The 25,451-nt window shown below is 41.3% G+C and overlaps 1 protein-coding gene across 8 annotated transcripts in view; it reads right to left on the bottom strand.

Moving 5' to 3' along the window:
- Nucleotides 1-25,451, bottom strand: part of map2 (microtubule-associated protein 2) — a 96,577-nt gene that overhangs the window by 61,581 nt on the left and 9,545 nt on the right. For all 8 annotated transcript variants that reach the window (XM_085765831.1, XM_085765832.1, XM_085765834.1 and 5 more), the window contains exon 2: nucleotides 6,149-6,201. The gene's annotated coding sequence lies outside the window, so the exon portion shown is untranslated. The remainder of the gene's footprint in view (nucleotides 1-6,148; nucleotides 6,202-25,451) is intronic.

The raw sequence follows: 25,451 nt of genomic DNA, 5'->3' as shown, positions 1-25,451 counted from the left end.
GTATGAAAAACTGCCAGTAAATCCCATCACTTGTAGGACCATCTAAAACGTAAATTAAACATGAACAGACTCATTGGTGTACTGCCAGTGAGGAGAAGGCTGTTTAAAGCAAGGATCCTATCCTTTTTTGCACTGAGGACAAATTTTAGGGTTAGCCAGTTTGTTATAGAATGGCCAGAGAGGGTGGATGAAGAAACCTTAGCAATAGACGTCCAGTGTTGGTATATTATTAAAACACATATTAGGTCATGTGGGAAAGCTTTAAATATCTCAGTATGTATTTGTTTTCTTTAAATTTATGAGAGTTGCATATTGCAACACTAACAGAAACACATCACACATTCGCCGAAAAAAAATATAAACGCAACACTTTGTTTTTGCTCCCATTTTCATGAGCTGAACTCAAAGATCTAAAATATTTTCTATGTACACAAAAGAACTATTTCTCTCAAATATTGTTCACAAATCTGTCTAAATCTGTGTTAGTGAGCACTTCTCCTTTGCCGAGATAATCCATCCACCTCACAGGTGTGGCATATCAAGATGCTGATTAGACAGCATGATTATTGCACAGGTGTGCATTAGGCTGTCACAATAAAAGGCCAGTCTAAAACGTGCAGTTTTACAGTATTGGGAGGTCCGACTCTCCTTCGCATAGAGTTGATAAGGTTGTTGGCCTGTGGAGTGTTGGTCCACTTCTCTACAATGGCTGTGCAAAGTTGCTGGGTATTGGCAGGAACTGGAACACGCTGTTGTATATGCTGATCCAGAGCATCCCAAAGATGCTCAGTGGGTGACATGTCCGGTGAGTATGCTGGCCACGCAAGAACTGGAATGTTTTCAGCTTCCAGGAATAGTTTACTGATCCTTGCAACATGCATTATCATTAGGGCTGACCCAAAAAAATCGAAGCTTCGAAGCTTCATTCGTTGCCATGGTAATCGATCATGAAGTCCGTGATCGATTGTTTTTTTTTTTCTTCCTTTTTGACACCGGTTCTCATCGGCAATTGTTACATTAAAATGAGTAGGCGACTTGGCATCCTGAAAACCTGCCTGATTTTGGAGACATGCAGTGTTTGCTTGCCATTACTTTCATTATTTCCTCTACGACCCCCGCCCCCCCCGGTCAGACGTTAGACGGCCGTCGAAGCTTCGAGTCCATAACATACGCCTGCCCATACCATAACCCCACCGCCACCATGGGCCACTCGATCCACAATGTTGACATCAGCAAACCACTCACCCACACGCTGTCTACCATCTGCCCTGAACAGTGAAAACCGGGATTCATCCGTTAAGAAAACACCTCTCCAAAGTGCCAGACGCCATCGAATGTGAGCATTTGCCCACTCAAGTCGGTTACAACGACGAACTGCAGTCAGGTAGAGACCCCGACGAGGACGATGAGCAGATGAACTTCCCTGAGACAGTTTCTGACAGTTTGTGCAGAAATTCTTTGGTGATGCAAACTGATTGTTGCAGCAGCTGTCCGGGTGGCTGGTCTCAGACGATCTGGGAGGTGAACATGCTGGATGTGGAGGTCCTGGGCTGGTGTGGTCTGCGGTTGTGAGGCCGGTTAGATGTACTGCCAAATTCTCTGAAACGCTTTTGGAGACGGCTTGTGGTAGAGAAATGAACATTCAATTCACGGGCAACAGCTCTGGTGGACATTCCTGCAGTCAGCATGCCAATTGCACGCTCCCTCAAAACTTGCAACATCTGTGGCATTGTGCTGTGTGATAAAACTGCACGTTTTAGACTGGCCTTTTATTGTGACAGCCTAATGCACACCTGTGCAATAATCATGCTGTCTAATCAGCATCTTGATATGCCACACCTGTGAGGTGGATGGATTATCTCGGCAAAGGAGAAGTGCTCACTAACACAGATTTAGACAGATTTGTGAACGATATTTGAGAAATAGTTCTTTTGTGTACATAGAAAACGTTTTAGATCTTTGAGTTCAGCTCATGAAAAATGGGAGCAAAAACAAAAGTGTTGCGTTTAGATTTTTGTTCAGTGTAGATTGAAAAGTGGGTGATGTCAGACAGATGACAGTGGTGACTTGTGCACTGATGACATCCCTCAGTTCACAATCACCATCTCTTTGTTGACAGGAAGTGATGATCAAAGAGGCTGCAGACAGAAAAGATAATTACTCCACGTAGAATAGAATGATGACTGTACAAATTGCGTATGAAATTGTGTAATTAGGGCTGTTCGATTAATCGATTTAAAATCGTAATCGCGATTATTTGCCTAGGACGATGTTAAAAACGTGAAATCCTAAAAATCGATTTTTTACTCTAACTAGGGTAATTACGGTAAGCCCCCGTTCATGAATCTGCGCTGCGCTGAATTACCGTAATGACTGCCGCCTCCTTCCTCCCATCACGCTCTCCCACTGCTCTCCCCACACACTGTAAACAAGCATGTCGGCATTCTGCTAAGACCAGTGAGGATTTCATTGCCGAAAAGACCAACAGCCCTTTTCCACTACACAGTTACAGGTCTGCTCGGTTCGGCTCGGCTCGACTCGGCCGTCATATCACAGCGGTACTGTGATATGACAAGGATTTTCTAAGTTACAGCTGAGTTCTTCAGCGGTGGCGGGGTCGTCATACAACAGCGGCTACAGCCGTGTCGTCTCGATTACGGACCGCGTGGTTTTCCACACAGCAGCCATGTACCTCAGGTGACAGAATAACAACAGTTTGTCGGTGTGTTTTTACTGTAAAATGAGCGGTATTGATTCTCGTGACGGACGTATGGTCGGACGTCGCGCTTGCGACTCTTCCGGTGACAACGCTCTGGCCAATCAGTGGAAGGCAGTCAGTTGACGTCACGTTTTTAGATAGATAGATAGATAGATAGATAGATAGATAGATAGATAGATAGATAGATAGATAGATAGATAGATAGATAGATAGATAGATAGATAGATAGATTTTTTAATTAGACTCTAGGTCCATTTAAAAAGACACAAACAGCACACAAAATAGTTTGTCATTTAACAAAAAAATCGTAATCGTAATCGGAAATCGATTTTTGAGAGAAGAAAATCGAGATTTTACTTTTGGGCAAAATCGAACAGCCCTATGTGTAATCAGTGCTGACTTCATTTATAAAAAGTTAAAAAGCACAGTTGGCCCTGGTTCGAATCCTGCGTCGAGCGGCCCTATCCTGCATGTCATTCCCCCTCTCTCTGCCTCCCCGTTTCCTGTCTCTCTCGACTGTCCTATGGAATAAAGGCATGAAAAGCCAAAAAATATACTAAAAAAAAAAAAAAAAAAGCACAGTTGGGTGAATTTTGAAATTGACAAAAAGGAACACAAAGTAAAATGTAATTTTGGTTACAGGACACGCAGGACCATTTGAGCAGTCTCACATAAAATATTTTGATGATAGGACAGTGATATAATCCAACTCTTGTTAATAACTGAATAATTTTTTGTCTTGCATAACTTTTTGGTCCTTGACTCCACTACTTAATACTGAAGTTGGTGATTGTCAACTGCTTTGCCGCTTGTCTTCTTCATTATCATCATCATCATCATCATCATCATCATCATCATCATCATCATCATCATCATCATCAACCTTTAAAAACAGTCAGCTGGGGCATCGAGTGGCGCAGTAGGTTGAGCAGGCGCCCCATATGTATAGGCTACACTGTCCCGCATCGGGCGGCCCTTTACTGCATGTCATTCCCCCTCTCTCTGCCTCCCCATTTCCTGTCTCTCTCAACTATACTATCCAATAAAGGCATAACAGCCCAAAAATAAACTTAAAAAAAAACAAAAACAAAAAAACAGTCAGCTTCAAATCTGGAACGTAACCATTATTGTAAGGGTCAGATGCAGTACCATCTTTGCTATCAATTCCCATCAAGTCATCATATGGGAGCACCTGGCTCGTGTCAACTCCTATGCTGAGAGTGGCTGGTGATTGTATTTTATAAACCCAATAGGCCCAATTGTAGAAAAACACATGCTAAAATGCCCTCTTGGGAGCCAAAACATGAGCTAAAATGCCCTCTTCAGTGGAGAGGACTTTTTTTTTCTTTTCGCCCCTGCCCTTCAAAAAGTCTGCGCACGCCACTGGCAGCTAACACAAGCTTGAAAGCCCAGTGTGAGAGGAGTAGTAGACCAGAGGCATGTTGACTTATTGACAGCTGTGATCTCCCTGATGTCGGCCTTCTCTGATTGGTTAGAACGGCGAGGCTCGCTCAAAAACGTATGGGAATATGAATGTCAGGCTGTCAGGCTGCTCAGTGAGTCTGGGTCACAGACGCCCTTTGACAGCATCTCTCAACATGAAGATGTGTTTTGGAGCATATTTCATCCATCCATCAGCAACACCGCTTATCTGTGCAGGGTCATGGGGGAGCTAGAACCAATCCCAGCTGACATTTGGTGAAGACGGGGTACACCACTCACAGGTCGCCAGTCCATCACAGGGCTGATATATGGAGACTAGTTCACACCTGTGGACCTCCTCCCACTTTTTGCTCCACAAAGAACGGCCCCATGCCCAGAGTATATATGCAGAGGCTGCTGTCCTCACTGCTGTCGGCCCCGGTTCGAATCCTGCATCCGGTGGCCCTTTGCTGCATGTCATTCCCCCTCTCTCTGCCTCCCCATTTCCTGTCTCTCTCAAATGTACTATCAAATAAAGGCCAAAAAAAAGCCCCCAAAAATATACTAAAAAAAAAAAATCTGAAAAAATACTGTAGCTTTCATAGGAATAAACACTATTTTCAGCAGATAGTCTACTATATCTAATTAATGCATTGTCTCAGCTACACTCCCAGCAGAAACCAACCAACACACCTCTCAACTCTGGTTTGACCAACTCCTGTGAGAAATGCTAATCTCTCTCTGGCTTCAAACAGTCATGCATTAGCATTTTGTCTCTGCACCATTTCATGCTGGGCAGATAGAAGCAATTAACTTGTGTGAGCTTATGACCTGGAAGCAGAGGCCAGTTGTTTTATAAAGGGGGCATTTGGTGACATCCATAGCCAGTCAACCATAAGGACCAAACCGAAAAAAACATAAAAGGTTGATGGTTGCACAGTTTCATTTGACGGGCTTTACCAGCTGCCTTCTCTCAATACAGGCAGCCATTTGATTCTGTTTTGTGAATGTATTCCATAACAGGGCTTTTACAAATAGCTTTCAAATTAAGTTTAAATAAATGACCTAATGATTATAGATGTTATTTATCAAAGGATAAAAGAAGCTGATACCACTCATTTATTTGATTCAAAAGATTCATGTTTGGCGTGGATGTGTTGGTGCTGACTTCTAAGAACAGGAGCACAGTTTTGGGCACAGACTGCATCCATCAGGTTCAAACGCCTGAGGTTAAGTCAGTAAACTGCACACATCCATTATAAGTTTGTGCTGCTTTTTACAAAGGGATGACGAGGCAAAAAATACCTAAGATTGGTGAGGCCATCTTTCTCTGGATGGGATGCTCGACTATTTGCGCTTCACCCTTTTGATTTGTCACTTCCACATACTGTAGGGAGAGATGGTGACCGGTCCTGACACCAAAAATGAATGTGGATAGACTGAGTGAATCTACTATGTGGCAATAATGTGCCTTTTCACTCTTTACCTGAACCACAAAAGTGTGAAACTGGCCGACAGAGCGACTGTCTGGGAGTGTCTAGACATGTCCCCACACACACACACAAACACACACACACACACACACACACACACACACACACACACAGCATTAAGATATGCACACACACTCAACATGAATGGCACAACTACTGGAGGAGATACATGCACATTATTCTATATGATTGGGCTCACAAAACACACAGATGAATTCAGACGGAGACACAGACAGACAGAGATACAGACAAACAGGTGGGACAAAAGAGAAATACATCTGTTTTTTTCTGCCACTGTCTTTTTTTTCTGCTACTTCCACCCTACAGTGAAATTACAATAGTGTCTATATGCAACCAGCACAGTGACGCAGCATCTTTGCAGGAGCACCCAAAGCCATATGCAGCGAAGAGAGAGAGAGAGAGAGAAAGACACAAAGAGCAGGGGAGGGGTGGGGTGATAAAACAGAGAGAGAGAGAGAGAGAGAGTGTGAGAGGAAGCGACTCAGAGACTCACCTGGCTAGATGGGAAGTTGTCTGTGGCTCAGAAGAAAGGACAACATCCGAGACCTGAGAGGGAGAGGGAGGATAAGGGGAAGGAACAGTAGTGAGGGGGAGCAAGAGAGAGAGGGGGGGAGAGAGAGAGAAAGAGAGAGAGAGAGAGATTAGATTTGGCTGCTTGTGCATTGGGAGTGCAGTGGCAGGTGGCACCTCAGTTAACTCACACACACACACACACTCACACACACCATCGGTATATCTTTCCAGCAGATGGAAAACAAGGGGGAGAGGTGATAAAGTAGTAAGAAATGGCTGAAGTGGGAGAGTACGACTGATATTGGTTTCCAATCAATTGCGGATCTAGAGGAAGCCCTGCGCTATCACACAGCTGGGGATAGCAAGAGGACACAAGAGACAGAGAGAGAGTGGCAGAGAGATAGAAACCAAGGAAGGGAGCGAGCGTGCATGTGTGTGTGTGTGTTTCCTTTAACGTTGCATGTGCACTGTTCATTTGACAACAGCCACAAAGACTCAGACGTATCTCTGCCGTTCCTCTCCTCCTCTCTCTCTTCCTCTCCAGCACACATACACTCACACACAGTGGAGAGCCGCATGAAAGGGTAAACACGAGGATGCAGCTCCATTTATCAGATACAAAGTCGCACACCAGACACACTGACACATACTAAGTGGCTTTAGTCCAACAGCCACAGTCTGAACATACTGATACATGTGGACGCTCTAGGCCACGGCGGCGGGCATTGCGGCGAGAGGCCAATGAGTTCATATCAATGTGAATGACGCTGAGGAAGCTGTAGACGACAGGAATCAGCATGTTAAAACACACCGCAGCACAGCAGACATTTATCAATCAATATTCAATGCATTTCTCTGATCATTTCAAAACGGAAATTTACATTTTCTCACTGCTGGGCCAGGATAAACAGTCCGGGGTTATATAACTTCCCATATCCTTCATGCTAATATCATTTACCTATTCATATATCAGAATCCTCCAAACAAGTAATTTTCACAGCTTCCTTACCAAATCTTAACTGCTATGGATAGATACTCTAATGGCGCTTTTCCACTGGCGCAGCACGGCGCGGCGCGGCACGGCATGGCCCGCTTTTTTTGCTTTTCCACTAGCCCTAGTACCTGGTACCAGGTACCATTTTTAGTACCTCCTCGGCCCTGGTTCCAAGCGAGCCGGAGCGATACTAAAACGTGACGTCAGCCGACTGCCTTCCACTGATTGGACAGAGCTTCGTCACTGGAAGAGTGTGAGCGCTATGTCCGACATGAGAATCAAACCCGGAAATTTCAAAAACACAGCGGCAACAGTGCCAGCTGATCTGTATCGAGACTGTTGTTATTCCTTCACCCGAGTCAAATGATGCTGTCAGCGTGAGTTGAATCTTCAAGTATCCATAGATATTTTCTTATCTATTAAAATCCCTATACAGTACCATCCCAAGTTTGATATTTGCCACAAACTTGGAAAATACCTTTCCAGATAGAGCCCTACCAAGGTCCTTTCAGAGAACTCATCAATCCCTCGCGAGCAGTAACGACCATCCGCCACAACAGACACACATAGTCCTGTCCTTATTACGGCCATTAAACACACAGCAACAACCTGAAGGTTATCCCAAATGATGTGTTTCTACCATGACCTCAGACATGAAATAGTTGATCCATGGTGGTCTCTGTGGTTCAAGGTTCTGTGTATAATAAATACAGAAGGATGTCATGACCTGCAGTTGGTGGAGATACCTAAACTGGATACTCTCCAACAACGGCAAGGCCATGATGGTTTTGTTCATGAGTACAACGGAGCAGAAAAGGGGCAGCATAATGCATCAGTCTAAAGCCTGTGGATGTGAGACAGAGCTCCAACAAGATCAGTGTTTGGTGTTCAGTGCTCATGAACTAAACGGCTGAACAGCTTTCTGAATTGAGCCTGGGACGTTGTATTTCTGCACCTTCATGAAGAAAGCCTCAGCTGTTAAACGAAGCACGTCGAAGAAAATTCCTGAATGAAGCACCGGTTATCTCAGAGGGTAAAAAGCCTGTTTTCCCCATTGACTGCAGAATCTGTATTTGTCTCCTAAAGCCTAGACAATCTGTCGCAGTCCCAAGCTGAAGGCTACCGTAGCTGAACCTTAGCACCTTGGTTCATGTGTCCCTGGTTGGCTGCTGCACACTGCTGAGTGTTAGAAGCAATAGGTACAAAGGTGAAATAATCTCATTAAAACATAAAAGGGTATAGGAAATTCAACTCAGTGTTTTCTTTACAGATAACAGTAGCTGATAAAATCTGTTGTATCTAAGGGTCCAAGAATAATGGGTGGCTCTCACCATTCCCTGAATATCAAGGTTTCAATGAACTATTTTCTGTGAGGTCCAATAACCACACATTATTGTACCCAGTGCACCCTGGGCCAGCCCCATACTCAAACAACCCTTCCCCAAAACACCTAGGCACACTTATTATATGTACATACAGAGCAACAGTAATACAGTAAGTTAATAACTCAGTCCCTTGCCTAATTAAAGTGAGTGCTCTGGTATTTTGCTTTTGGAGCTACTGAGAGTGTGATGATTATGAAGATTATTCTTCCCTTGTTGCTGGAGTGCAACAATGAGCCGTGAACAGCAGTAGTAGCATGAAACAACAACATGACTACACTCACATTTCATTCAGGGCTCATTCTTTTTTCTTTTCTTTTTAAATGTATTGTTTTTATTAGATTTTTCGTTCACATTACAGCAATACTTGGCACATACAATGTATCTTGTTGAAAGGTAGTAGGAAGTTTGTCTTACAAACTTAACCTACACCAGAATGGCTTCTATGAATGAACCATAGTTTACCCATTATCCCTCCCCACCCACTCTTAGGAGAAGAAAAGAAAGTAAGACACAGGAAAAAAGAAAAGAAAAAAAGAAACCATGACGAGAGCTTATTCATTTAAATCAGACCACTTGATGTGTTCTTGACAGTTGTGGTTGCTGAAGGCTCCAGGAGAAAAGTCATAGTCGCTAAACTAACATCAACAGTGCAAAGAAACAGTGCAGACCAACAACACCCAGAGACTCATGACATTTGAAGATTAAATTCCAGCTAGAATTCTTTGTATTGTGTTAAGTGTAGGAGATTGTATCGTTCAACTAGCAAGCATCAGGACTGAGGAGGACATTGCTGCTGCAGGGCTGAGCGCCATGCTAAAAGGAAGGAAAACCAAATTGTCATTATTTTTATTATGTATTTTAATTATTTTGCAATTGGAGTTTTTAGCATTTTGTATTTCATTTTCACCAAGATATAAAACATAAAATGATCACAACATAATTTTACCTTAAGGGTGTGGATCAAATCAGTATGTTCTCTTACAATGGGAGAATATTATATTTTGGTGCAGCCTGTCATCTGAGTGCCATTGTGCACACTAGCACAACTCTGACACACAGCAACAGTTTTAATAAACAGTGCTGCTGGATCACAGTCTCATCTACTCCAAAAGTGTCTCTATGCGCAAGATTCAAATCATAAATGTGTAAGCCCAACTACGTAAGAAAAAAAGAAAGAAAGAAAGAAAGAAAGAAAGAAAGAAAGAAAGAAAGAAAGAAAGAAAGAAAGAAAAAAAAAGATAAACACATAGGAATAAACAGAACATGATGAAAAATATTCACATAAGTTATAATCAATAGAGATTAAATTCATAATTACTTGATAACGGGTCAAAAATGATCAGATGTAAAAATAAACAAGCCTAAAGACAACAAAACTGAAAGTAAAAAAATATGACATAAAAGTAGCTATATAAAATAAGGAATTAAAAAGTCAAAGGCAGTGTTTAGCTCAGTTGGTAGAGCACCCCCCCCTCTCTGCCTCTCCATTTCCTGTCTCTCTCAACTATCCTATCAAATAAAGGCACGAAAAGCCAAAAGAATATACTTAAAAAAAAGTCATAATTATGAGAAAGTCAAATTAATTTTATTGCATGTATTCAATGGCATTTCCTAAACGTGTGGCTCCCGGTGACAGCAGACTTCACCAGCTGCATTGTGGGATTTCTACTTGGCCAAATACCGCTCCGATGTGGTCTTACCATAAGCATGGGTAAAATGAAAATCGAGCGTTTTGGTTGTTGGAGAAATGGGACACACTTGCGCACTTACACTAAACCCATGAACGTCCATGTCAAGTGCCCAAGCGTGTATGATCGAGTGTGCATAATGGGACTGGCCCTCTGTCTTCTCAATGGTACCTGTAGCTACAGTATATACATATCCCCCCCCCCCACACACACACACACACAGCCCCCAAGTGTGCTTTTTCTTTCAAACACGCTGCTATTTTTAGTCTGTGGCCAACATGTTGTCTAGTAGTCCAATTAGGCTGAACCAGGTACCACTGAAGAGAAAGGACAATGGAATTAGAAGATGTCACATACAGGACAAGCAGGGGGTGCAATTAACAAAACCAAAAAGAAACCTTCTGTCACAACCATACACATAAAGCACAGAGCCATCACAGTGCAGGTGTAAACATTTGACACTTGAAATAGAAAGATGTGGTCAGAAATACTTCTGATGTTCATGGTATTGAATTTTATTATTTTACCTGTATGTGTAATGTGAATTACATGCTCAGTCAACCAGTAAGCTATTCTGCCAATCAAACAGGAGGCCAGTCTTTCATTTAGCGTCTCTGCTTATTTCATGGTTTCATCAAACTGATGTCACTCTGCATCGGATCAAAATGAACGCTCAACAGACAGCTATTCAGGAACAAAATGGTTCCTGGGGCTTTGCACTATTGTCTGTCTGAATTCCCATCATCATTTAAGAGGTTGTGAATGCAGACACTCAGAGGAACTTGCATCAGTTAACTTTTTTACCCTCGATGGGAAAGGGCTCCAACGAGCAGATTTTCTCATTAAAGGAATTTCCTTTGACAAATAATTGGTGAGTAATCTTGAGATAATTCATAATACAAACAATCATAGCACCTTCACTGAACACCCATTCAAATAACAGACAGGATATGTATGGCAATGCATAGCTTTGGTTATCTACATTACCCTTTACAGTTCCCTCCTGATGAATAGGAAGTTCAAACTTCAACAGAGACCTCAGCAGGCTGTCCTGCTCAGCTTCCTCCCTGCCCTTCTTGTTATCCACATGAACTATTCTTAATCTGATCAAATCGTGTTTGACAAAGAAGCTGGATTTCATACAATGACCCACCTCTTGATTAAAACCTAATTCTGGTCAAGGTGTCAGAAAAATTACATGAACTAGATGAAAAGTTTAAGTTTGTCAGCAGCAGTGTGTCCAACAGGTGAACACATACAAGCAGGTGACACTGGCCCTGTAGTCATGCTGTGATGACACCAGCTCTCAGTCAACTAGAGGCTGAACTATGAATGACCTGGTTTTCTACATTAAATGGTGATAAAATGTGATCTCCGTCTGAGTCAGAGGTGCAGATAAACAACACATTACAATATTCTGTGTCATACATATTTACAGTGCTGATGGAAAAAGGTAGGTGAACATTGGATTTAATAAATGATCCAACCTCCTTTGGCAGTAGTAACCTCCAACAAGCTCCTCCAGTAGATGCTGATGATCAGACCTAAACAATGTTGAGGAGGAATATGAGCCATCTATTCAGCTCAAACATATTCTTAGGATGTCTGGGATGTGAACAACTCTTAACTCATTCCGCAGCATCATCTCTTTTTTGTTGGGGTACATTCTGTAGTAGATTTATTTTGATGTTTTGGAAATACCTTTGTAAAATTCCGCTAAACTGGGATGATATTTTCATGTTGGTATGCAGTTCTCTTTTTTACTCTATTATTATTAGAGTCTAATAATAAATTATTCTTTATTAACTTTGTCTCTCCATTTTAGTTTGGCCACTTCAGGCAGGGTTGTCATGACAGCAAAAAATTCAAAATAGGAATGAGGTGTCCAATTATTCGAACTGAGTGAGATTATCTGTGAACGTGTATGTAACCCCAGCAGTGCAAGAATGTATTACTGTAGATCTTGTGGGCAATATGCCCTTAATTCAGTCCATAGCATTCAATTAAAAGGTATGTTGTTGATGCTACATATTCCACCAATAACGCCCAATCAGACAGTCTGACCAAGGAAATCTGAAGTTGTCTCAAGGACTAGAAGTCAGTCAGTGAAACTACCAAGCATCAGGTTGTATTTTGTGTAAAGATGTTGCAGGCGAAGCAGTTTATGGTTGTGTCTGCAAAATCTCTGAAATGCGATACAGAAATAGAATTATCCTCTTTCATCCATGGATATACAGTATTTCCAGGCAGCAGCAGCACAGTACTTGTATGTAGCAGCCACAAAAAGGCAAAAGGGCAGGTATGTTTCCGGTGTATAAGGGATTGTGCAATGTGCATACACATTTGTATATAGAATTTTAGACATCTTTTTCCTCAATCCACCTAGCAAAGTTTCCACAAGAGAATTCTCAAAGAGTCATCCTGACCCTACCTGTGTTTTGACAAAACAGAGACAGAACACTACAGAACAGAGTCTGCCCTCGTAGGAGAAGAGCACACGTGCCTTACGCCAACAGGATACACACACCAGGAGGCAGCAGGACAAAGAAAACAGGCAAGTAATTGGGGTGAGAAACAGGTCAGGAGAAATAGAGAAATGGAAAACAAGAGAACAAATTACACAAATACGTACAGAATATCAAAAGAACTCTCCTCATAAGAGTCTTTTATTCCTCTAAAGTAACATTTAGTATTAGTCTAACTCTCCCTGCCATGCCGAAATAGAGATAAGAAATAGATACTGTAACATCCTAACAATGTGGCACAGTATGTTTTACTACTGTCCCACTGATTTATGAAGAAAATAAATCAGCCCATTGATTTATCGAAAGCCAACTGGCATCAAAATGATAAGCATTAGATGAATTGATAATGGAAATAAATTTGCACCTTCTTCTATTACGTATTTGCCTATAAAATTCTGAACCAGAGGAAGCCTTTCTGATCTTCAAAGGTTTAAAAATGCTTTGAGTATCTAGACTGAGGTATGGCATCAACTGACACAGCTAAATGAGGTATCCTGTGTTTTCTCTCTCCATCTGCCCGTCAAGAGGACAGGGAACTATCCAGGTGTAAACAATGTCTCCACAGGACCAGTTTCAGATAAAGGAGGACAGACTGTTTAAGTGGCAACACTCAAAAGACAGACAGCCTCCTCCATGACAGCCAAACAACCAGTGAATTCAATCTCTAACTGAATGGTGACTGGTGGTAACAATGTCCTGTATTATTAACAACTCACTAGGTGCTGAGTCCAATTACAAATATTAGACTTCAATACAACTTTTAAAACTATAACTTTATGAAAAGAAGTCATCATAATTTCAGTCATTACCACTGCAGCGTTAACTCAGCGTGATTTGGATGGTTGTACTTTTGCAGTTTTGCAGCATGTGTTTCTATGGGACTGCTGTTGGAAAAAGTGAAGCACGGGCAGCCAGCTGGCTGGATCCTCCCAGGCCACTGTGGTGTTTTCTGAACCAACATCAGTCGCTCTTCTGCTGGGTGGGGTTTGGAAGATGCCGTCTTTCCTCCACTGAAGCACACACACACACGGCCCACATTAAAAATGACTGCTAACCATCAGGGTGATGATGTTGCTTGAACAAGAAGGGCATTTGTTAATTTGTTTCGGTTAGACGGGACAGTTGCTGTTAATTCCAATTTAATAGCTCGGAAAATAGAGCTAAATCTTTACCCGTCAGTGTGGTCCAAGTCTGACTTCACAATGATTACGGCAACAAGCTTATTACTCCCATTTCTCTCACAATAAAAAAAACTGTGCTTTATTTTCCACCCATTTTCACTTACATGATTAGTAAATATTGGCATAAATATAGTGGCTCTCACTGAAAATCATGAATGACAGTATTGACCCTCAAGATTTCAAGCCAAACTAACTTCACCAATCAATTACTAATTATAGCAACTTATGTCAATAATAAATTATACACTGATTATATGCGCTGTGTACAATTCTTTATTTTGTTGTGATCAGAAATTTAAGTGTACTGATTAATTTCAAATGTCTGTGATCTGATCCTATTGTATTAATGTGTATATATATATATATATATATATATATATATTTATTTTATTTTATTTTAATTTTTTAAGGTTAAAGGGGTAGGGGTATATTGGCTTCAACCTACACCTTTTCGGTTATATAAGCTTGATATACCGAAATAAATAAATTCATTCATTCATATAATATAAATAAATTCGAAGCAAGACTAGCGTAAAAGGATTTAACAATATTGGTAGAAGTGCCCCCCTAACTTGTTGCTTGAGTGTTTGAAAGACAACATTTACATTGCTGGAATGATTGGGTTAAACCACTCTGTCAAAGGTAATGAGCTTACATGTTATTTGTGTGAAACACATGCGCAGAAATAGAGAGTGGTGATAAAGAGGAGTGTATATAACTGTTACTGTATCAGGATACCACACATGGTTGTCATTGTTCCTGGGAGGTTTAAAGGGTTCATTCACCTCAATGCTGTTGATGCCAAAGACTTAAGGAGATACTGATTTCAATGCCTAAAAAGTGACATGATCTAACCAGTTAAGACAATACATAAACAAAAACATTTAGTTCATTGAAGCATATTCATTATTAAGTGAAGATATTAGTTTGCACTGTCTTTCATTTTTTAAAATAAAAACATAATACCTCATGTCTCAGTTCTCGTATCTAGGTCTCATTATCCAGCCAGTTGTTTATTATCACATCAAACCTATTGTCTCCAGTTAACCCCCTTGTGATAGTAAAACCCTAAATTTAGCATCTGCTGCCCTAGTTCAACAATTTGTCTTCTCGTGCTAAATTTTTAATTAATAACTGCCATTTCTGAATGGTGTTGTGACAAGACACTGGTGTAGCTTTGATGCCAAGTCACAGCTGACAGGATAAAGGATAAAAAGCAAGAAGAATGATGTAAAGAATGGTTAAAGATTCAGTGAAAAGGCCATCAGCTGATTGAATTGGTTTCAAAACAACACTACGGTAGTCCTCCCCTGGACTTTGCTGCGTGGTAGAGAAACAGTGACTCTGTGGATGATAAAACATCCCCCTGAACAACTGTGGCTCTTTCAGACAAGTGTTTCCTCTGTAGTCGACCGAAATAACCCCTAATTTTCCTTCGCAAATGAAAACAGAGAAAAAAGAAATTGACTGTGGGATGAGAAAGGAGAAAGAGAGTAAGGTCCTGAATAACCTTTTTTTTTTTTAACTCCAAATTATGGGAGTGAATTTCCTCTCCCTGTTCTTTTCCTGTTCAATGCATTTCAATTCTTTTCTGTGCTCAAAAAAAAAGAGAAAAAGAGTAAACGTAATAACAAAGGTTGCACACACATTTAAGAATAAATGACCTGGCTAAAATTAGATTTCTTCTCTATTTTTCTGCTATTTGCCTCTGTCACCCCTGCTTCTCCACCTCATTTGGCCTGTTTGTATTCACTCTCTGTGCTTCTCAGCAGCCAGTGTGAAAAGAAGGTAACATATGTGCCATCAAATAAAATGTCTGCCCTCTTGTTGTCAGACGTTGTGAGGCTTCAGATGGTGGTGCTCTTTGCAACAGAGCGAGCGTTTTCACAGATTCTTCATTGGTTTACGTGGGCTGCAATGTAAACACCACCACTCAGTTATATTACAGTACAAGCAAGCTGATGAACACTCCTTAGTCTGTTAGCTCACGGAAACACACACACACACACACACACGGCCGCACACGAACCCACAGTGCATGCACACATATGCACAAAGACTCACTAGCAGACACATATGGGCAGCTTATGGTTGTGATCCCTCACTGTTGTTGCAGCGTAGGAGGATGCAGCTTTCACTGCCAGTGTAGACTCCACTTTAAATATGTGGCAAAAACAATCTTGCGATCAGTCTTCGTAGGTTTTTGCAAGAGGAGCCGCCACGTGAGTTTCCATGGTCTGTTCAACACAAAGACAAGATGGTTTAATCTGGATGTAAAATGAAAACCCTCCTGTTGTGTTTCAGTGCAGAAAGTGTGCTACAATTGTCAAATGCATGAGTGTGGAGAATGTGCAACAAACCCACATTCACTGAATTTATGGTAGTTACCCTCCACCATGATTAAGTCGGTACGAGTTGAATGAATATTCCTACAAGAGGCTTACATTTCGGAAACCATGTCCATGAGAATCACTACTATTCATTCAACTGAGCTTGTATTGCATTTGTTTAATTTCAATCAGTGATTTATTGTGTAATATATCATTTCCTCAGTGCCTGCTTTTGCTGTGCTGCTGTCACAATACACCCAGCCCAGGTACATTATTCCTCATTAGGACATATAAGACAACAATAACACAATTAGATTAGATGCTGTTAACTATTATTCATTCATATATTCATCATGGTTTGCACCTTTTTCTCTTTTACTGCATTCCTATCTAAAGAATACAAGTTTCTCACTTCTGTTGAATCTAGGGTCGAGCTAAGTTGGTTTGTGGGTTGTTTTTCTGTAAATGCTGATTATTGAGGTTTCTAAAGCCAAACAACTTGTCAAGACATTATAATTATTATTATATTAATTATAATTATTCATGTCAAAGAATATAAGATGAGGAAAAACTGCCTGCCAAGACATGAGATTTTCAGTCATTTTTATGCCATATAACTGTGATGCATTCTTTAACAGAAAACCTGCTGTGTTTATATCATGCTAAGATGCATACAGTCCATATACTAATATTGACAGTAAAACAAGACAAAACGACATCATAAGTAATATATTAAGCTTAAGCTTAAGCTTAATATATTATCATCCTCTGTTCTAGCACACTCTTGTCCCACACTACAGTATGTATGGTATAATGTAGGCTACTCTACACTAAACATAGCCTAATATTGTATGGATCTCTGAGGAAGTGGGCAGTGTGTATGTGTGTGTGTGTGTGTGTGTGTGTGTGTGTGTGTGTGTGTGTGTGTGTGTGTGTGTGTGTGTGTGTATCAGTATCACAGAGACAACTAACAGGGGAGCAGTGAAACTAAGCCGCAGCAGGCAACACAACCACTGTTGAATTAATAAACAACTGTGGTCAGGAAGCCCTGCTCAGCTGTGTGGGCCATATTCATGTTAAAACAACAAAAACAGACTTTTACCATGTGTCAATATGCTGCAACTATGACAACTGAGTAATTCAAATTACTGTAATTTCCAGACTATAAACCACTACTTTTTTCACGCGCTTTGAACCCTGCGGCCTATACAACCATGCGGCTAATTTATAGATTTTTACTGGCTAACGGTTGGCCTCCGGGGGGCACTCTAGCTGGAAGCGCAAAAGGGAGACAGACATGTGGGGAAAGATTATGCATAGAAGAAGACACTTTTGAGCTTGGTGCAGTGTTTTATTTTCTAACTATAGGCATGTTACTGTTGTGTTGGTGCTGTGTTGATGCCGCGTTGGTGCCGTACTGCCGATTTTCAGGCACAGTTTGAAAGAAAGCATGTCTTAAAGAGGAACTACGCAGGATTTCTCCCGTGGCTATGCTACATTTTTACCTTAATTAAAAAACTCCAGAGTAATTGACTACACAAACACACACACCGAAGCCGTAAGATAATTATATAATGTTATCCACGGCTCCATTTATTGATTTTTCGCCAGCTTCATTGTAAACAAATGCACATGGGTGGGAGGAGCTTAACAAAAACAGCGGAAAAGCGAGCGGACTTGCATAGTTCCACAAATCTGTATCTTTCTGTGTAAATATCTCATGTTACGACATGAAAACCTGCGGCTTATATTCAAGTGCTGCCTATATACTGTGTACAAAATTTATTTTCTTTTAAAATTTAGGTGGAGCGGCTTATTCAGGTGCGCTCAATAGTCTGGAAATTATGGTAATTGTATTTCAAGAATGTCTTTACACTGTTATTTTACGAATCACTAAACTTAATTTTTGTTAGGCTACTATAGTTTAGTGTCTAGCTGCCTAACAGATCCCACAAAATTAAACCATTTATTATCAATTTATTATTATCATCCACTTAAGAAGCTGCATTTTCCTTTAAGTTATATCAAGAAGCATACACAATCAATATTTTCTTCAGTGAGGGATCAATCTCTTCAATTCCCAGAAACTGGTCTAACAATTCAGACATTTCTAGACTCAACTCATCTTATACTGTAGGTGAACAAGTCAGGATCAATTTGTAAATTAAAACAAATGCATCATTGCTGTTTTCATGGCAGACCTTTCATGTTGATAATGAAATGAATGATGACTTATGGGCACATTCAGGGTCCTGGTTCTGGCACTGTGTGTGTGCTGGCTCACTGTCACACTGCCATGGTTTACTGGGACACTGTGAATAGAGCCATTGTTAGCATTATGGCTAATATGCCTTCCATGCTATGACAGATTAACATTTGAGATGTGTAAGAAGCCTATGGGGAGCAAACCTCAGCAGACTGATCACACCTGGAAGCTCCCTGCTGCTAATTGGACTGATAATGAGTGTGCAGATTAGTGATTGGCTTCTGTGTGAGACACATGAGTGGTACATTAATCCTTAAAGGTCTGGATTATGTGAAAGGCAGTTGAGTTTCTCGTTAAATACTCCAATTCAAATTGAAATTAATGTACACAAGTTACAATAGGCTACATAACACTGGATTCAAGCAGTAACCAAACTATTCATCAAAATATGGCTAAACAGACAACTTCCAAGCTGTTGCTGCTGAGCTTTGTGACATTTGGGATGAAAGGAACAATACACCCAGTTATGTTGACCAATGAATCATCCGCCTCGCTGTCTCAATTGAATTTAGGCCTCACTGTTACATGAACGATACCGCCAAAGCAGATTGTTGCACATGTGTAAAAGAGTAGATACTAGATAGACCCTCTGTGTAACACATTATATCTACCACATTCATGTCTTAAAAACACATTCAACGCAGTTTTCATGTGTGTCCATGTTTGCATTTATGATTGTTTGTGTGGTTGCTGGTTGGCTCGGGGGAGTGGGGATGGTTGCTGTGGGTGGTAATGAGCAGCCGTTCGGTTTCCACAGCAACACCTTAACTCAGTCAGTCTCCATGGCAACTGATAACAGCATTAGCTGATTCAGCCAAAGTGAAGGTTCATATCAAATGGAGGCAACTGGATTTTTTTTCCATCTCCCAAAAAAGGCAGCTGATGATAAATGGAGATGGGGATGTGGAAAATGTTTTTTCTTGAATGTTTGTTGCTGCATTCAGTTGTAAGAGCCATAATCCACAAAGAGATGCCAAAGAAACTGTCAAGTCTAATTGCTGATAAATAGCAATCAGGAGAGGGATAAAAGTCATTGTAGTATTCATATCGGAGCTGGCATCAGTCCCAAGCCATTAAAGGGCTTGAAAGTGAGGACATGCAGAGTTACTGACAGTAAATTTACACTTCCTTACTCTGCCCACCATAAGACTCCAAAATTAATAGGAAACGGGGACAAAGGATTAGGATTGTCACACGAACCGATACTTCAATACCCACAACAACAACAAAAAACTGACAGCGAGTGAGTGTCACGACTTCCTGTATCTGGCCCTTCAAATTAAAAGCCCTATAGCCTTTCATATACAGTTCAGTCATATTGATTTTGACTTAATTTTGACAAGACACGGCTCCAAATGTTAGTTTTTTTTCCTGCGACCAATCGACCAATGAAATTTTGGTCGGCTAATGATTTTTTATGACTATTTGGCATGGATGTATTATACAGGTATTATCTTCTTATAATAGATCCATGCTATTTGGGGGCAGCCCTATTAAATTCTGTGCAAAAAGATGTGGAAGCACAGTGATGTTAAATGCTTGACAGTTTGAAACAGTTTTCAAGTAGTGAATTGAATTTTTTTTAAACGTGGTATCGAATTAGTATCAAGAATCGTGGAAATTCACAGATATTTTCCACAGGATCCAATGGAGTGGGCAACCAGGAAAATTGGAGAAATAAATCTAAACTGAAAAATCCTGAGAAGACACCCTGAGAAATTGCACCCAGAGTCGGTGAGCTGCTGTGGATCCAGCCAGGGTCTCCAGCCACAGCATGATCTTCATATTAAATATTATATTAGTTAATTGGGTATCCATCTTGTTTTCAAGTGGAGCCATGCAATCTACTTAACGCTGTCTGTCTGAACTTTAATAAATCTGATTCAAGGGGCGGTGCGTGGCGCAGTGGTTAAAGCGGCCACCCCATGTAGAGGCTACAGTCCTCAATGCAGGCATCCCCGGTTCGAGTCCCGCGTCGGGCAGACCCTTCCTGTCATTCCCCCTCTCTGCCTCCCCCTTTCCTGTCTATCTATACTGTGCTATCAAATAAAAGGCAAAAAGCCAAATAATATACTTAAAAAAAATAAAAATAAATCTGATTCAAGTGCTTGTCAGTTGTCAGGCATCATGGGTTTTCCAATTCATTCTGTGTTTTTGCAAAACATCCAATAGTGAGCAATAATTATTAATGATATCTCCACAACACAATTGGATTGCTAGCTCCAGGTTACCATGGAAACAAATGGGCCATTTGACGCAACAGCTGAGCAAACTTGGCATAAATGAAATATACACAGAGCAGGAAAACAAAGGGAGAGAAGGGAAAGAGAGTAGAGTGATTATGCTGATCCAGCCTTTCATTTTCAAGTCAGTCCCCTAGAGGCAATGACGGCGGTATGTATATATATACCTATACACCCCGAATACAAGAAAAGAGCTGGCTTCCTTTTACAGAATTCCTCCATCCGTCCCCTCATCCCTGGAGCCCATGCTGCTGAAAACAAGAGAAAGGCACATAAACCTGTGTGCTGCAACTCGGCAGAACACTGCAATGAGCAAATCAAATAGAGGGCCTGCCTGCTGACAAGAGGCACATGGATTGAAGCCAGTGAAAGAGCAGCAAGCTTCACCCTGCGTGTGTGTGTGTGGACAGTGGGTGGTTTGACTTAATGGCGTCCACTGAGAAAAAGCAACATGGCTCGATGTGCGATTTCAGCAGCTAGCGCTCACCTGATGGTGTTGGCCTGACGACTAGGTGTTAATTAGGGACCAGTCACACAGAGTTGGGGTTAAATACATAGAGAAGGTCTGGCAACTGTCAGACTGAGCTTGTGGGGTGTTAGTCTGGACACTCGGGGGTATCTGGAGCTAGATGGAACTAAATGAGGTAAATATGGGTTAGAAGTGTTGGATATCATGTTTTCATATAACTGAGCCTGTGATTACACTAAGTCTGGGAAAACCTTATGAAGCGTTCCATCAAGGGCTGAAATTCATCAGTTTGTTGTTGTTTTTTTCCCCCTTTCCTACAACGAAGGATTATGCTGTTTCTTTCATCTGCATTATAATGTCTTTAATTGGCCAAATCCTAGACGGACAACCTTTACCAGAACAAATGCTATTGCTAGGCTGAATATGAAGTTAAAGACTTGTTTATGGTTCACAGTGTCATCTGCCTTGATTCAAGTCGCTGTATGACATTTATTTTGCTTCCACTGACGGGGCATCTTGCCTCCACTGAGGATAACCTTGTGGGCAGTTCTAACCCTTCGGGTTTGACAATACTGACCAAACTAAAGGAAAGGACTTTTAATCTGACACTTTCACCTCTTCTTTTATTTTCCATCTTTCCACTCACCAAATTTCCTCTGGGACGCACGGTTCCTACAGTAGGCCATTCCTCTGTGTGTATGTGTGCGCGCACGTGTGAATATGTGTGTGTGTGTGCGTGTGGTCGACCTGTAAAGTAATCCCATTGTGTCTCCCTCTGGTGTAATCCTGTAATTTCCTGCAGTAGGAAGATTCCCACTCTCACTTAATCATATATAAACTGGCCTCTAATCCTGGTAATCTAATAACCGCTGTATTGTTTGTGCTGCTCTGTGTGCAGGTTGTTTTGTGTGCTTTTCCTTGAGGTCTCTGTGGTTTGTATTGTATGTTATTATGTTGAGGCAGGTAACACAAAGTTCAAAGTCCACACAGGCAGATGCAGACAATAATAGATGGGTTAGATATATTTCAGCTGAACAAAATTCCATTAGGCCTGTTGTGGAATTCCCCTCGAACCAGGCGCTTACAGTAACTATCATGCAATGATACATGAACTGTGTACATTTTGAATTACTGTAGTCTCAAAGGAAAGTAACTTTTCAAATACATACTTAAATACGCAAATGGAGATTTATGGAGAAATAGGATTTATACTACTAATTAAGTTGTACCCCGTTCTAAGGTTTAATTTAATTTACACACATTAAGTGACTTTCACCAAAATGAATTCAACACATCATTTAGCACTTTTTCCTCGAGGGCTTATTTTAAACTGGTACACTGCATTATCTACATATAAAACAAACAATTCTGACACGCGCATCAATCTCACAATAGCGAACGACAAACATGAGAAACAGTAACGTGTCTGTAAGAGATTAGCTCCAGCTGCCTTTAATTTCATCCATTTTCTCATGCAGGATGGTGGGACGGTGCCAAAAGCTTCAGTGGGGCACTTATCGTTTTTGGCACAGCAGGACACCAGCGACCTCCTGTCACTGGTTTCACGTTCTTTTGTTGGCTGAGGGGCACTTAGTAGTTTAAACCATCAGCTACAATTCACTGTCAGGTTGTAATGTGCACAGGCTCTGTGATCTCTGCCATGGTTGTTGGGGGTGGTAATGCTGCCGCTTTTCTTACAGAACAATGGGATTTCTATTTGCAGAAACACCTCCATTCCGGCTTTCTTTTATCATTATTTTGCTTTTCATTTATTGCCACATTGGTATTATGTATTATGAGGAAGGTTGCTCTCTAGTTCATAATGTGATGTTTTAGAGGTGATGATTCATGTAATTACTTTTTTCCCCCAAAAAAACTTGCTTTCATGATGTTGTTTTTAAGCAACAAGCCTCTTTTGACCTGCATACATGACCTGAACAGCTACTTCAGCATTAAAGCAGATATCAGTGGAATGTTTTTGTTAATATAAGTCCTAAATAGTCCTATTTTCCGTCAGCAATCACTTACATGAAGTATTTCAGCCTAAACACGAGTCTCTCCGTCACTCTGCTCTGCTGTAACCCGAGGAGAAAATTTTCCTTGTGGGATACAAGTGTTATCCAATGAGGGGAGAGAACGGCATGAAGGGCTGTGTGTGCAGCCAAGGGATGCGCGTGAATGTGGTGACGTAGCACGAGGACCAATTGATGCCTGACAAGGGCGGGGGCTGCTAACTCATGGTGCGTTCAAGGAAACTCGTACTTTGTGTTTTTCCTTCCTGTGAAGTCATACCAGTTCGATCTGGTACGAGTTCACGGGTCGGAAGTTACGAGTGGCCGTTATAGGGAACTTTCACAGACAACAGGACGGTAAAAACACGAGCTACGGGTTACCTGGAACGCTACCAAGTCGTAGTTGTGACTTGAAGCTGTAACTTACGGTTTCAAAAGCCTGCCTTGAACACAGCATTAGCCGAAACGGCCGTGCCACTGATATCTGCTTTAAGTACAGTGAGGTACAGTGTGTTGTGAGGTAAGCGTGATCAAAATAGGGTTTGGCTGGAACAGATGGTCCAAGATTAAAGCCTGGAAGTAGGGAGCTGCTTCCCCACCCCCTGAAGAATCAACCCACAGGTTGTTTTAGAGAGGGAAGCGCGCACACACGGATCTGTGATAATCCTTAATAGCGCAGCTTTGACAGTAGATGTCACAAGAGGAAAGCTCTGTGATTGGGGTTGTGTGAATCCCGCTGCACAGTAGGTGCTGGTGACAAAGTTATGGGATAAGATTGGCCTGTCACGACCAGAGACTCACACAATGACAGAAAGCGTTCAGAATGGTTGGGGAACCAGCGGGCATCATCCACTCATCTATACTAATCACCTACCAAGGGATGCTTTGTGTATTTTGCACTTACCGCGTGTGCTAATGTGTCTATGTGTGTGTCTGTGAGTGGGACCGCACACATGTACTGTAGGCATGGGTGTTTGTTACATAACTGACAGAGGGACGACTTTGCTTCCCCGAAGACGAGTGCTGGAAAAGATGAAATGCAACACTTCAAAACAATGAGGGAATAATTCATGCTCTTTTCTCATGTCTAACTTGTAAGCTTTCATGCCCCCGAATTCCCAGAGATCTCCAACAAGTTCAAAACCACAGATCACACACACGCTTGACAAAACGTCTGGTGACACTTCCGGCAATATGGTGTGAAACAGAAGAAGCCAGCATGCTAGGCGATGGAAAACAAAAATCAGACATTAGCTGCCTCCAACTGGTGAATCAGCATTTTGTCAATTTTATAGATTTTGTATCCTGACTGTGTCTCCAACTCGTAATGAATGGATTTCACTTGATAAGTCATTACAATCCATTGCAACAGTATGTTTATTCATTTTTTCTTTCCTTGGCAACTACACACATCCTCCTCATATAAAATTGTACGTTACTGTGTAAAAAAATTCAGTTACATTACGCCTGATATTCCTTGTTAATCTGGAGCTATTGACATTTCATTAACAATGTTGTTTTTCATGTGATTAAATACATCACTGACTCACCCTGCTGTGTAATAAATGGGCTTTTAACATATCTTAGGTGGATTTAGGCCTTAAATTGCAGGGGGGGGGGGTTGCATTTTTCTGAATACAGTGCCATTATCCAAGAAGCGTGTTAATGCAGGTGGAAAGAAGGTCACAATGTGTTATTCACTTGAGTGCTCTTTGTCTGTTTTCTCATTTGGTTGAGAAAGAAAAACGAAGATTTTATTCCTCAGCAGGGCTGTCGTTCTGCACACTCCTGTAACTGGTCTGTGCTGCAGACCTTGGGGGCGCGTCGCCATCAACCCCTGTGCTCCGTCAAGAAAAAGCCATTAAGAGGAGCGGGGTAGAAGACAGGGCAGTATTAACGCATTTCAGTAAAGCAAGGTGAGATGCAATTATCCAGACAGGGTGGCAGGAACTCGAGCGATTTATGTAAGCTCACGCTGGCCGACAATATCAGCATTTACAGTGTGTTGGACTGTCAGGAAGGGATTTGATGAAGAATAATGATAGTCAACACAATGTTTTGCTAAATTATGCAAAGATAGTGATATGAAAACACAACATAACAAAGTGCTGGCCGTAAAAGTATATTTGAGCCTAGGCAAAGTACATCTCCATTAAATCCTGCTGCGGGCCACCTGAAGCCCCATCAGGA

Source organism: Trachurus japonicus, chromosome 21, assembly GCF_045865225.1.
Source record: "Trachurus japonicus isolate A0001 chromosome 21, Traja_1.0".
NCBI classification, from domain to species: domain Eukaryota; kingdom Metazoa; phylum Chordata; class Actinopteri; order Carangiformes; family Carangidae; genus Trachurus; species Trachurus japonicus.
The sequence above is the reverse complement of the archived record's forward strand: the minus strand, read 5'-3'. Positions and strand labels throughout refer to the sequence as shown.